The sequence below is a fragment of the Thunnus albacares genome, chromosome 23, assembly GCF_914725855.1.
Source record: "Thunnus albacares chromosome 23, fThuAlb1.1, whole genome shotgun sequence".
In the NCBI taxonomy this organism is placed as follows: domain Eukaryota; kingdom Metazoa; phylum Chordata; class Actinopteri; order Scombriformes; family Scombridae; genus Thunnus; species Thunnus albacares.
The window spans coordinates 7,694,533-7,707,220 of NC_058128.1; the positions used below are offsets into that span (position 1 = coordinate 7,694,533).

General features: G+C 39.1%; 1 protein-coding gene across 3 annotated transcripts in view; it reads right to left on the minus strand.

Moving 5' to 3' along the window:
* lin7a (lin-7 homolog A (C. elegans)) overlaps positions 1-12,688 on the minus strand; it is a 36,577-nt gene that overhangs the window by 21,886 nt on the left and 2,003 nt on the right. The gene's annotated exons all lie outside the window — the stretch shown is intronic.

Here is a 12,688-nt window from a genome sequence, read left to right on the forward strand (position 1 = left end):
AGGTGCTAGAGCGAATCAATGGGTGGGATAATGAAAAGAGACTCAGTCAAGGCCAGAAGGGGCAAGAAAGATAGAATAGCAATCCCATCCATGGATCATTTGCGTTGGCTTGACTCTATGCATGAGAATAAAGGAGAGTGGGAAAAAGTCAGGCGCTCATTTGTTCAAAGGTAACACTTCCTAGTAAGAGTAGGCACCTCCGGGCATTACAAAGCATTTACACTAAACTGTAAGCCTTAAGTTAGAGGCTACGACTCTGGGGTGTAGTGAGCGCTCCTCCACTAATTAGCCAGCACCGAATGAATCCGCCAGCTTGCCTGATTAATTTCTCGCTCTCTGAAACTGGCAGGCCGAATAGAGATACATAATCGAAGGACAGGGAAGTGATTTGGTACTCAATCACTGGACTTGGACTGTTGGGTCAATAACATGTTTTATTCAGCTTGTGTGTCCAGAGATGTGTGACCACACAAAGAGAGATGGCAGTTTTACAGTGGAGCTGGAGTGTTTTTTCCCTTGTTCTTCTTTCACCCCAAAATACACTAGCGTGGCTTGCTGTTGCATGCAGCTAATGATTACTTTCATCATCGGTTAATCTAGTAATCCTGTAATCTATATAATCTCAGAGAATGATGAAAAGGTTCATCACAAGCTCCAAGACCAATTGTAATGTCTTCAAACTGCTTGTTTTGTCAGAACAGCATTCCAAAACCTCCAAAATGCTCAATTTATATTGGTATAAAACTGATTAAAAATCACACCATCTCAGCACTACACATATTGAATAAATGTTTTAGCTCTTTAAACACCAGTGAAGATAGCTATCTAGTTATTTTATTCAATACGTTTTTTTTCTGCAGCAAACAGAAAAAAATATATCCTACTGATAGCTGAGCTGCTGGTTTAGATTCATGTCACCCCACCAAGCAACAACAGCATCTCTTTTTAAGACCCTCCACAGCTCAGACCACACTTGGCTTACCAACAGGGATTGATCAATACAAAAAAAGGTGCAGCGCACACATACATGTTCTTGTTCATTACAGCACGTATGTTCTGCATCAGCAAATACACAGCATGCAAGAAAAATATAATAATAATTTCGATAATTAAGTGTCTAAGTCGTTCACGGAGAAAGAAAAAAAGAGAGGATTTGCTGCTTTTTCCTGCTTTATGTCATTTTAAATTGAATATATTTTGGTTTTGAACTGTTGGTTGGACAAAACAAGCCAATTAAAAATGTTACCGTGGGCTAAACAAAACAACAGGTTCATTTATAATGAAAATAACTGTTAGTTGCTGCCCTAATCAAAAGCGCACTTAATATGAAGGGCCTTATGTGTACACAGTAAAGGAGAATATACCTCCAGGAAATAAGGTTTCTTTGTAACAGGCAATTAAGAAAAATAACAACATAACCTGCTCCTCTCCAGCACTGTCATCTTACTACATGTTGTACCAGTGTCTCTTTTCACAGAAAAACGTGATGCCCACAAATTATGCTTACAGACACCACACACACACACACACTGATATTGAATTCTGGGAATATAGAGTAACTCAATAAAGCAGATGGCAGACAGAGGAGCTTTTACTGTTTGCAGACCTGTGGGAGACGAGAAAAAAAAAAAAAAAAGAAGTAGTGTGGAGCTCTGACTTTGTGAATACTGTATAAGGGCCATAAAAAGGAACATGTGAAACACTCAAAAGATCTTATTGCATTTCCCCCCTTTATACTACATATGGAGACAATGAGAACGCCTCTCAGAAACGCCGATGCCTGTTTCTATTTCGAGTGCTCCGTAATAATGCTCTGCAGATTATATCGATCCACTTGAAATTGCAGGTTCAGTTCACGTCGACACCGGTTACGGCTTTCGAGAACTAGTCCGGTGAGAGTTGTATTGGCAGATGAGAGCCGGCAATGGTGCGAGTTGTCGGGATACTGCTAATTAGCCATTAATCAAACTTCTCTACTTGGAGTCTTATGTATGGACGGTTAGAAGTATGTGTTGATAGAATTAAACACATTCATTTTTGCACATAATTTTTCCCCTAACTCACCTGTTATTCCCAAACCAACTAGCATGTGTGCGTTCCTGCCACTTCCAATCACCTGATCCCCACAACCACTTACACACCTGCTTCTCCATCCCAATTCCCTCCTGTTATATATGCCTGCCCACTTCCATCTGCTGTATTCCTTGCCAGATTGTCAATTGGGCCATCCTTTTGCCATTGCAAAAGACACAGGAATGACAGACAGATAGGAAGGTAAGGGTGCATACAGGTTAACAACATGAGGAACAGATAGATTAACTGTAGATGTACATGGAGAAGATGTGCGGTGAATGATTGTTGTAGGGAAGCAGCCGTGTGGAGTGAGTTTAGGCATAGAAGTATTTGAATCATTGATGATATTTGTGGCAGGAGTAATAGTAGAAACAAACAAAAGGATGGCCTGTTGTGTTAAAAGATTTAATCACTGTGAGACGGTGAGTTGTTCTCTGTTTTTCCCAAGTTAGTAAAATAGTTTTCTTGGAGATAGTTAGGGCTACAAGTAGAGGCGTTGTGGGATGTTTTCGTGATCTGTCAAGTATAACCAAGTGTTGTACTGGTGGGCAGAGCCAGAGTGCATGGAAGTAGTGGTCAGTCATGTTAAAGGTACAGTGAATGCATATGTCTGATCCGTAAAGTTGTTCCGTCAATGACTTTGTATTGAATTAGTCTCGTGTTAGTGTCATTATTGGCATTATTGGATCTTTTCCCCATTTATTTATTGGAAGAAGTACGGTGGAGTCAGCGGAAGATAAAAGTTTGTATAATCCTGACAGAGGTTGTTTGAGTTAGCGATTTTATTGATGTTGTCTAGTAGGGATGGTGGTTGAAGGTTGTTATTGGATGTGCTGGTTTTTGCCTTGATTGCATGCTTTAATCGATTGTATTGTAAGCATCGCCCCTTCTCAATACCATACTCTTGCATTAACTATAAGTAATGTATTATTTTTGAAGATATTTCCTTCCCTTGGTGCCAGTTTGTTAATGAGAAAATCTGGGTTGTGCCAAATGGGTGTATGTGAGCTAGGCGACATTGTGAAGTTTGTCATTTTATTGACTTCCCACCAGGCTGACGGAGTTGTGGCAATTACGGTGTTTTTTAAGTGCTTGTGTTTTTTTTAACAGTGTTGTTAAGGAAGGCTAGGTCCTTGATTGCTATTTCTTGGCCAGCCATGAATGATGATGGTGGGTTTTATGAATCCATTAGGTAATATATTGTAGTTGGTATGCTGCCCTAGTTTTTGACTGCCTGCCTGCCTTTTTGAAACTCTGCCAGCTTGTTTATGCCCCCTTTGTACCTGGTTGTCTGCTTCGTCTGTTTACCTGTTGTTCACCTTTGCTTGTCTCAATGATCAAGTAAACTTTGCTTTTAATTCATCCGCCTTGTCTGCCTTGTTTGAGTCCACGCTTTGCTTTACTGAACATACAGTGCAGGTCGTACCATAAAGGAGTTTACATCTTTTTTTTGTGTTGACAGCCTACAGTGCATGCATTCTCATTAGGAAGACTCTGGTGAGGATCTGGACTGAATAACAATTTAAGTTGGACAAGGAACAAAATTTAAACACAACCTCATCTGGACTGCTTTTGAGTGATGCATAGCTATCACTTCACCTCAGCTGTCATCATTTATCCGCCCACTAGTCGCCAGAGTTGGTGACTGGAATGAAGCAGCTCTGATTAATATAGTAAAATGGTTTGTTAAAAACTAGCCAACACAAAAAAGAAAGGTTGACAATGAAAAACATCCATTTAGGATAGCTGGACTGAGAAATAGAGGTTAATTTTGTTCAAGGGAAGTACGAGACAATTGTGCTTGATTTGCAATGAAACAGTGGCCATAATAAGGAGTGGGAGTGCAAAACTCCACTACGACACCAAACATGTCTGTTTTGAACAAAACTATCCCAAGAACACTGTGGTAAGAACATTAAAACTGAACCAGCTGAAGTCGTGATAACAAGACTACTGAAGAATAAATGTAAAATCAAACATTTTCAACAATGAATGCAGTGAACTCAAACTACAGCAGACATATTAATGAACACTTACACCAGTGTCTCCATGTGACCATCGCACCTTTTTATGCTTAAGGACTTGGTTACACAATGAAGGTGTAACGCCTCCCATTAATACAGAAACATTGTTCATGTACAGACTTCTGGAGATTTTCTACTGAAACATCATCATATAATGCACCCTTACCCTTTGATGCACTGGAAATGTATTAAGTGAACCTCTATGACTCATATTTGAGTACCCTGCTGTAATGGAAAGGTTCACCCAAATATGACAAAAAACATATATTCTCACTTTTCCCTCACAGTATTTCACCCTGCAGATTGTTTTGGTTTTATTTGTCCAGGTTTTGAGATATCTGTCTCTGAGATTTCTTCCACCACCCAAAAACAATGGAGATGAATGTAATTTTGCTTTGGCTGCTCACAGTATTGAAAAATTACATTAAAAAAATCCAACAGCAACATTTCTTTCCAGAGACAGTGTAATAGTTACTCTTGATTATCCACAGAACTCACCTAAGTTACGAAATATGTGCTTTCATAATTTGGCTGGACTGACCCTTTAAACTTTTAACAATAGGTAGAAAAACAGAGATTTGTTCACATCCATGTGATACCACTTACTGCATCTAACTGCAGATTTTCTTGAATATTTTCATCAGAAAAAGAAATCCATCATATGGGGTTTTAAAAAGCTAAAACATGCACAAGTATGTTGTATTAATATTTCCTGTCAAAGTGATGAAGAACACTGAATCAAAAAAGCATTCTGAATAGCTCATAATGAGCAGGTACACTTCTCAGCAGCAAGGGCATCGGTGTAGGAGGTTTATAAGCATTTCTTTCTCATTAAACGGAGGTCAAAGGCCATCCAGGAAGTTTTTTTTTTTCCTCTCTTTGCCACTATTTGCTTTCACATGCTCATTAGCACCATTTTCCTTATCCACATCAAGGACTTCGACTAGGCGTTTGGAACTTAACTTCAAAGATTAATATCGCAGACATTTCTGATGGCGCTTTCATCTCTTGGATCAGAAGTGAAACCTGCCCATTTCCTGATATAATCTTTCCAATGTGAATTAGGGTAATTTTAAATTTCTTGTGCTTTGCATCAAGCAGAGTAAATGCACAGTTTAAATGCAATGAAATGTTTCAACCTTTACCTACAATGTGATATACTCTCATGTCCATTTGCAAGTTTTATCCCCACGTAACAGCACAGGGGACACAGAAACAGTGATTACATGACAATGTAATTGTAGGTGTCCATACAAAAATGAATGGTAATAAACGGTGTACAGTTCTTTGGTTCTCACTCAGCAGCTCAGAGGTAATGAAATGTCTGCTGGTGCTGTATTAGCAAATTTTCACTTTACTGCTCCCAGTGATATCTTATCTCACACCCAGAAAATATGGCTGTGAAGATGTTATGCTCTGCTGTTTTTCATTCACAAGGGGGAGATACTGTTGTGTGAGAAAATGTGTAAACAAATCCAGGTATGGTCTTAGTGTGGCAAGAAAACAGTTCTGATAAACTGGAACATGTCTGCTGGATTATTTCTAACAGATTAAATAGTTTCCCTTTTTTTTCTTCATGTCCTCAGTTCTACTCTGCAACTGAAATGAACACATTTCTGTGCGCTTGATGTAAAAGTGGGACATGAAATGAGCTGTGTGACTGATCAGAGGGTTGTAAAAACCCAGGGGACAATGCACTGGAGGGTGATTGCGTTCCGTGACAAAGCAGCTGAGATGACTGCAGGGGATCACAGTTACGTCACATTAACGGGAAATGATTCTCGAATCAGATGTTCATTGAAATGACATATTACATTACCTAACAGTCTGGCAGAGAAAGAGAGAAAAAAAAGCCCCCTGGATTTGCACTCTGATAACACTGACATAATCGCGGGCGAAAGACCACACTCCTCTCATGTTATACCTTCAGCTGAGAAAGAGGGCTGACAGAACAAATGAAGCATAGTTCAAGATAACACCAAGTATGTGCTCAACACCCACATGGTGCGCCTGTTATTTGCACGAACTATGAATAACTTCAGCTGGAGGGAATTGCAGAGAATGAGATCCCATCCTTGACTGACCAACTCTGCTAAGCAATAACAACATGCATGAACACCTCTGGATTTGACATGTTTTACAATATGCCAAAAAAAGAAAACACACACGCACACAAACACAATTCTAACCACTGCATTACTATTGACTTGACCAATGGTGGAACAACTTCATACATACATAACTTATGATGATCTTCTAAACAATGATTCAAGGCATCAGTAAAGGGGTCATACTGTGTGGTGAGTACATTTACTTTTGATGACCTTAGAGTATATTTTTTGCTGCTAGCACTTCTGAACTTTTACTTCAGTACAATTTTGAATGCAGAAGTTTTACCTTGAGCTTAGGTCTGGGCAATGATTTAGTAATATCCTTTATCAACTTTCAATGCAATCTTTTTACAAATTTTTGGTGTCCAAATTAGATTCTGAACAAACATAATGAGTTATTGAAAGTTATGTTTAATAAAAGTAAAGTGTATTGTTTGATATTATGTATAAAAGTTCACTGCAGTGAAGATCAGATTATTGTTTTATATGTGACTTTGCATACAGCGTGATGCACTGTCTGTTAATACTGAAACAAGGAAAGAGTCTATAGACATGCTGGCAGCTCTGAGGCACAGCCGTGTCATGCTAGTGTCAGCATGATGACATGCTGATGTTTAGCAGATATCATGTTTACCATGTTCACTAGCTTGTTTGCATGTTAATATTTACTGTGCTGATTATCACTGAACACAAAGTACAGCTGAGGCTGACTGTAATGTTGTTAGTTTTGCAGGTATTTCGTCATAAACCAAAGTGGACAAATTAAAACTTTGAGCTGATGATGGAGCTTTAGGGAAAGTTAAAGAACAACCAAAGTTATAACACTTCATCCTGAGGGGGACGTTAATGTCTGTACCAAATTTCACAGCAATCCATCTAATAGTTGCTTTTATATTTCAATCTGGAATAAAGTGGACCGACCGACCTATTTCCAATCTATTTCAACCATGTCACCAAGCCTTACACAATTTTCTATACCTTTAAGCTTTGCCTTTTGTCTTCCAGGCACTGATTAATCCCAGAGCCTGCTATTCCCTCCCTGCCCAGCAGTTGGCATCAGCATTTCCGGACCTCTATACCTAGTTGCTCACCTGTTCCCAATCCCCTCATCAACCCCTATGTACAAACATAAACCTTTTCCTGAAGTTCCTCGTCAGATTGTTTATTGTGAAACCAATTTTGGGACTTTTTGCCTGCCTGTCTGTTTATTCTGATTGACTGCCTGTTTACATCATTTGCTTTTAAACCCTTGACACAGTAAACCTCTGCCTGTCTTACTGTCACACACAGATCTGAACATTTGTGCAACCACAAGATTCAGGCCTGCTCTAATCACCATTTCACTGGAAATGCAGGGGAGAGAAATCAACATCCAGTGCTTTATTGTACTATACTTAAATCTTCACCCATGATCTGCTGATTTGGCTCCAGGGGATGCAGCGGGTCCAGATGTGCGCAACATATGCACAAGGTTTCAACTCTGCCTCAGTGAAACCTACTCGACTTTCACACTGACAATTTTGTGTCCGTCAAATTTAGCATATCTCTGCAGCAAACACACTGTATGCAAATGGGTCATTCTCACTGTGTAGTTTGACTGATTCTTTTCCATAGAAAAAGAAAAGGGAGCTGCTTCTGCTGCTGCTGTATCTAAATGAGGAGGGTTTTTTTTAAGGAACGGTGACACAAGAAAAAAAAAACATCTTTCTTTCTCATTATCTGCAAGAAAAAGAAGGAGCAAAGTTTTGCAATGTGCAAAAGGAAAATCATGAGCAGTAATTACAGAGTATCTTTTGATGTCTGGGAGAAGTTGTTACACCAGTCAGAGTAACTTAGTGCACGCTACATCAGGATACAGTTACAGTGTAATACACTGCTGCCATATTAAGTAGAGTAATGACACCAGCAGAGATCCTGTCAGCAGTTAATTTCCCTCTGCTATACTTAGGATGAGATTCTCATTAGTGATACTTACTGATTAAATGAGCTAAGTTTAATGTGAGTTTTTTTAATTACGTGACTTGTCAGGACTTCACTAATGCCTTTTTTGAACAAAGTTTCCATTGTGTGGTGATGATGGAGTGACAATATTAACGTTCATGACTGAATATCCTAAAACCAATATTAAAGTACCATTAAAATCCCTAAATCCTGTTCTTTTTTTTAAAAAAAATAAAAAAAACAGTGCAAAACCGCTGGCATTCTCCTTTGCTTTTATGCTCATGTACTGTTCAGTTCAAGGATTTCTAGGGCTTCAAAAGGAATAAAAAATATTAATGAGGAGACTGCCTCATTTTCCCAAAATATTTCATGCAGTATTTCTTTTATTTTTCATGAGATTGAATGATCCTGAATGGCTGTACTGTACTGAGTCAAAGGCCAGAGAGAGGTGTTTCAGGTTGGATTGAGTTTATTGACTGGGAAGTCATTGAAACATTTCTTCTCTTTCTTACTCTTGAACATGATGTTCAAATGCATCGCTAATCATTTTTGATAAGGGAGCATGTCTATTTTTGTTGTCAGTCGCCTAGCAACAGCGTTCATAAGACTTCAATCACTTGAATACCAGACATATAGTGTACTTGATTTGTCGAAAATATGACCTCATGACATCAATTTGAAAGCAGAGTTATAAAGGGAGTGTAGCAAAACAAGTCAGCTAGCAATATATTCAACGTTAATGGACTTCAATGACTTTCTATTAAAGGATTACTACACTGTTTCACCATGCAATGAGAACAGCACAAGAAACAGCAGGAACCAAAGAGTTTTATGTGTGTTCAATTAGTTTGGAAGGACATTACAGCACACAATTCCTGAAACACATAAGTACTTAATATAAATGTGTTTTGCTGTCTGGCAATGTGTTTTTTTCATGTGGAGATCTGTACAAATACCAATGACATGTCTCATAAAGACATTTGCAGTGCAGCCCTTGTTATTTCATTTTATTTGACATTTTCAGCTGGGAAAAAAAACTATTTTGGCATCAACCTCCCAAACAGAAAAAGCTTTATTATTGCTATATTCCTAAACACATCAGGGAGACATACACCATACAAGAGGTGGGCTATAGATAAAAACTAAAACTAACTAAAACAAACCAGAATGCAGTGCAGTAATGGGAAATGTTGTGTTTTCAGTGGGCGACTGTGATGGTTCTTTGCTTCTTGGAAAAAACTCACTTTGCTATTACTACACCTAGACAGCTACGCGGATTGAATACAAATTCACCTCTCTCTCCCTAAAAGTCCAGAAAGGTTTACTGGGAAGTTAGTAAATCACTAATTAAGGTAGAACAGACAAAGCAGAATTAAAGGGGAGTTAGTACACCAGCAAAATACATCCAGTTCCAGAGATAAAGAAGTCATTTCTTGAAGGAACTAATCACATATGGATTATAGCAGTAAACTCTGAAAGGTGGAATCTTCCTTTAAAAAGGTTCATTTACATTCATCATAACTAGCAGTGTAATGTACTGCATCAGCCGTGTAGTTCTGTCTAGTGACTTTTTCAGCTCATATATCATACAAAACCTAATTTTTCACTCAATGTTATTACGATGATGATGCACAATTTCATTATGTCATTAAATTCCACAGTCCAATGCTCACCCAATCACACACCTATAATCTGTATCCACACATACTGGGAATAAAAGGTCTCTAAAGTCACTTATTTTCAATAGATTCTACAAGAATAATAACATAATATGCAAAAATGGAAGGAAAATGGTTAAAAATGATTGTAGCTGACATTAGCTGTGTGGCATGATTCTCTGGAAACTCATTTCCCTGAGATCTTCTAACATCAGGCTGTGACTAAAAAAGGTCATCCTCATCATTCGCTGATTAGACTAAAGGCACAGAGCTGAACAAAGCCACAGTGGCACGTAATGAAGGCTTCAACGTTCAACAAGGCTCAACAGCATTGTTGTTGTGATCTGTTCGCACTGGGCAGTGCTCCAGTTTTCTGCTATAATTAGTCCATTTACAATAGTGAGCAGAGCTGAGTGTAATTCATTTTCAGTACTTAGAAGTGTCATTTTGACAGAACTGCAGTGATGTAAATAAACACGTCCACATCAGTGGCCGAGCTCATTAAACCACGTAGTTATGAATAAATTTCACAAACCCTGTAAATATAGGAAAATGTGAAGATCCTCTTTTTTAATTTCTTTGTTTGTTGGTTGAAATTAAAATTTTCGCTTCAGCAGATCAAAGGAAAGGCTTCAATGACCTTTCTCTGACTCCGCTCCTACCTTTATACCCTGGGAGATGCTATCTGGATGTCATGCATGCTAAAATAAATTGTCCTGAAAAAGCCTTGCCATCTGCCACTGCCACTTTGACCCTACTGTCCTTGGTGCCCTTGGCAACTCTCATGCTAATTCCACCCATAAAAACAGAAATCATCACACTCTGAATGAGTAAAATGGGACAGCAGGGTTTTATCAAACAAGTCCTGTCCCCATGCCAAGAGAATTAGCTCTAATTTGCCCTACTGCGACGATCTCCTCAATGCACAACAAATAAATCACTCCTTGAGGGCTAATGGCTCCTGCAGGAGCCTGTGGTGAAAGCAGAAACTGAAAACTGCACTCTCGTTGTCTTCTTCATCCTCGCTAATTACTGGACAGTGCCACTCCAAAACAATGACTCTATGAACCTTTATTTCTTGCTTAAAAGTAGGTTGTTTGCAATGTCAACAGCTGTGAGTGACGTCAGCTTGTCAGCGCCCCTTTAATCCTTCAAATCACTGGTGTGACTGAAAGCATGTGATGGGAATAAGGTCGGGCCTCACATCAGTGAACTCTCTATGATCTCCCAGAAGGAAAACATGGTCTGGGATCTCAGTTGCAGTTATTTCTTTCAGGCTATTAAGCCCATGAGGCTATAAACTGTATAGATTTTGTTTGACTCACAGGATCTTGTAAAGAAAACCCAGAGTCATACTTGAAGAAGTAAGGGCTTCTCTCAAGAGTTGCCATTTTTAACTGGTATTCAAAAGTCTCCCAGGGGACAATGCACTTTCTCAACAGAGACTCTGTAGACCAGAATGTGATGCAGCTACTGTATAAGATGTTGCATTCTGTGCAAGGAGCACCTTTTCCTCAAATTGAAAATCTATTGCTTTACTGCCCTTTCTAAGGTATCACTGCTCTATTCATCCTTCACTTCATACCTGTTCAACCAACAGCTGAATGCAACAAGTTTGCAGCTCTGTTTTTAGGGTTGTTGAAAGTAATTCTGGGAGCTTTGCAGCTTTCTTTCAATCATACATTGTCTACATACAAACTATAGTTCTGCAATTATGGGATGTATTAATACAGATTGTGAGCCTTAATGTACTTCAGCTAATATATGTTACACATTTAATGAACAGTAGAGTCAAATCTCATTTAGGTTAGCTAGTTTCCATCAAAATGTTTTAGCCATGGCTCCATAAATGGCAATGTTGGTCAATCTGTCGCTGCACCACTTTGAGTTATTTGGGGTTTTGAGTGAAATATCTCAACAACAGAAAGCTATTGGTCGGTTACAGCAGTTACAGAATTAATTTTAAATTGTGAATGGCTTTGCTCCATCTTATCTATCTGACATGGTTAAGACATAAGTGCCTGCTAGGTCTCTTAGATCCTCTGGCTCAAACCTCTTGACTGTTCCTGAGGTCAGAACTAAAAAGGCATGGAGAGGCAGCCTTTGTTAATTAAGCCCCAAAAGTCTACCTGAGGGTCTAAGGGGCTCTAAATGTGTCGACACTTTCACTGCCACTATGAAAAACTGGGTAGATTGCAATGAAATTTGGTGCAGATATTCAGGTTTTGTGATCCTTTCATTTTTCATCTAGCGCCATAACCAGCAAGGCATTCCCATCAGCCTCAGCTGTGCTTTGTGGTTATTGCTAATTAGCAAACGTTAGCATGGTAACAAGCTAAACTAAAATGGTGAACATTATATCTGCTTAACACCAGAATGTGAACATTTTCATTGAGAGCATGTTGCATTCTGGCGTTAGCATTCAGCCGTGTGTGGCCGATTCAGTCTTGTTTTATCTCACTTTTGGTAAAAAGGATATATGAAAGTAGTGTTGAGATTCACCCACGAAGGCCTCACCTCTCACTACTTCATGTGGAAAAAGGTTGTCATCTCTGGGACATGCCTATTTGTAGCTCATGCCAGCTCTACAGAGAATGGCCGGTTGTATAATATATACAGGGAGGTTGAAATCCATTGTTCCTGATAGGGAGCTTACTTATAACAGTCATTTCCTCTGACAATAACAGGAAGATCAGTGATGTAAGACCTTTTTCATCCTGCTGCGACCCAACAAGCCAAATGGGAGCTGTGGAAATGAACATCTCTGTCCGATCCCTCCCCGCGTGTGTGTTTGACAAACTCAGCGACTCTGCAGCTAAAGCCTACTCCCAACAAGAGACAAGAGCACCTTTTCATTAGCAATTACAGTGTTTTCTCCAAA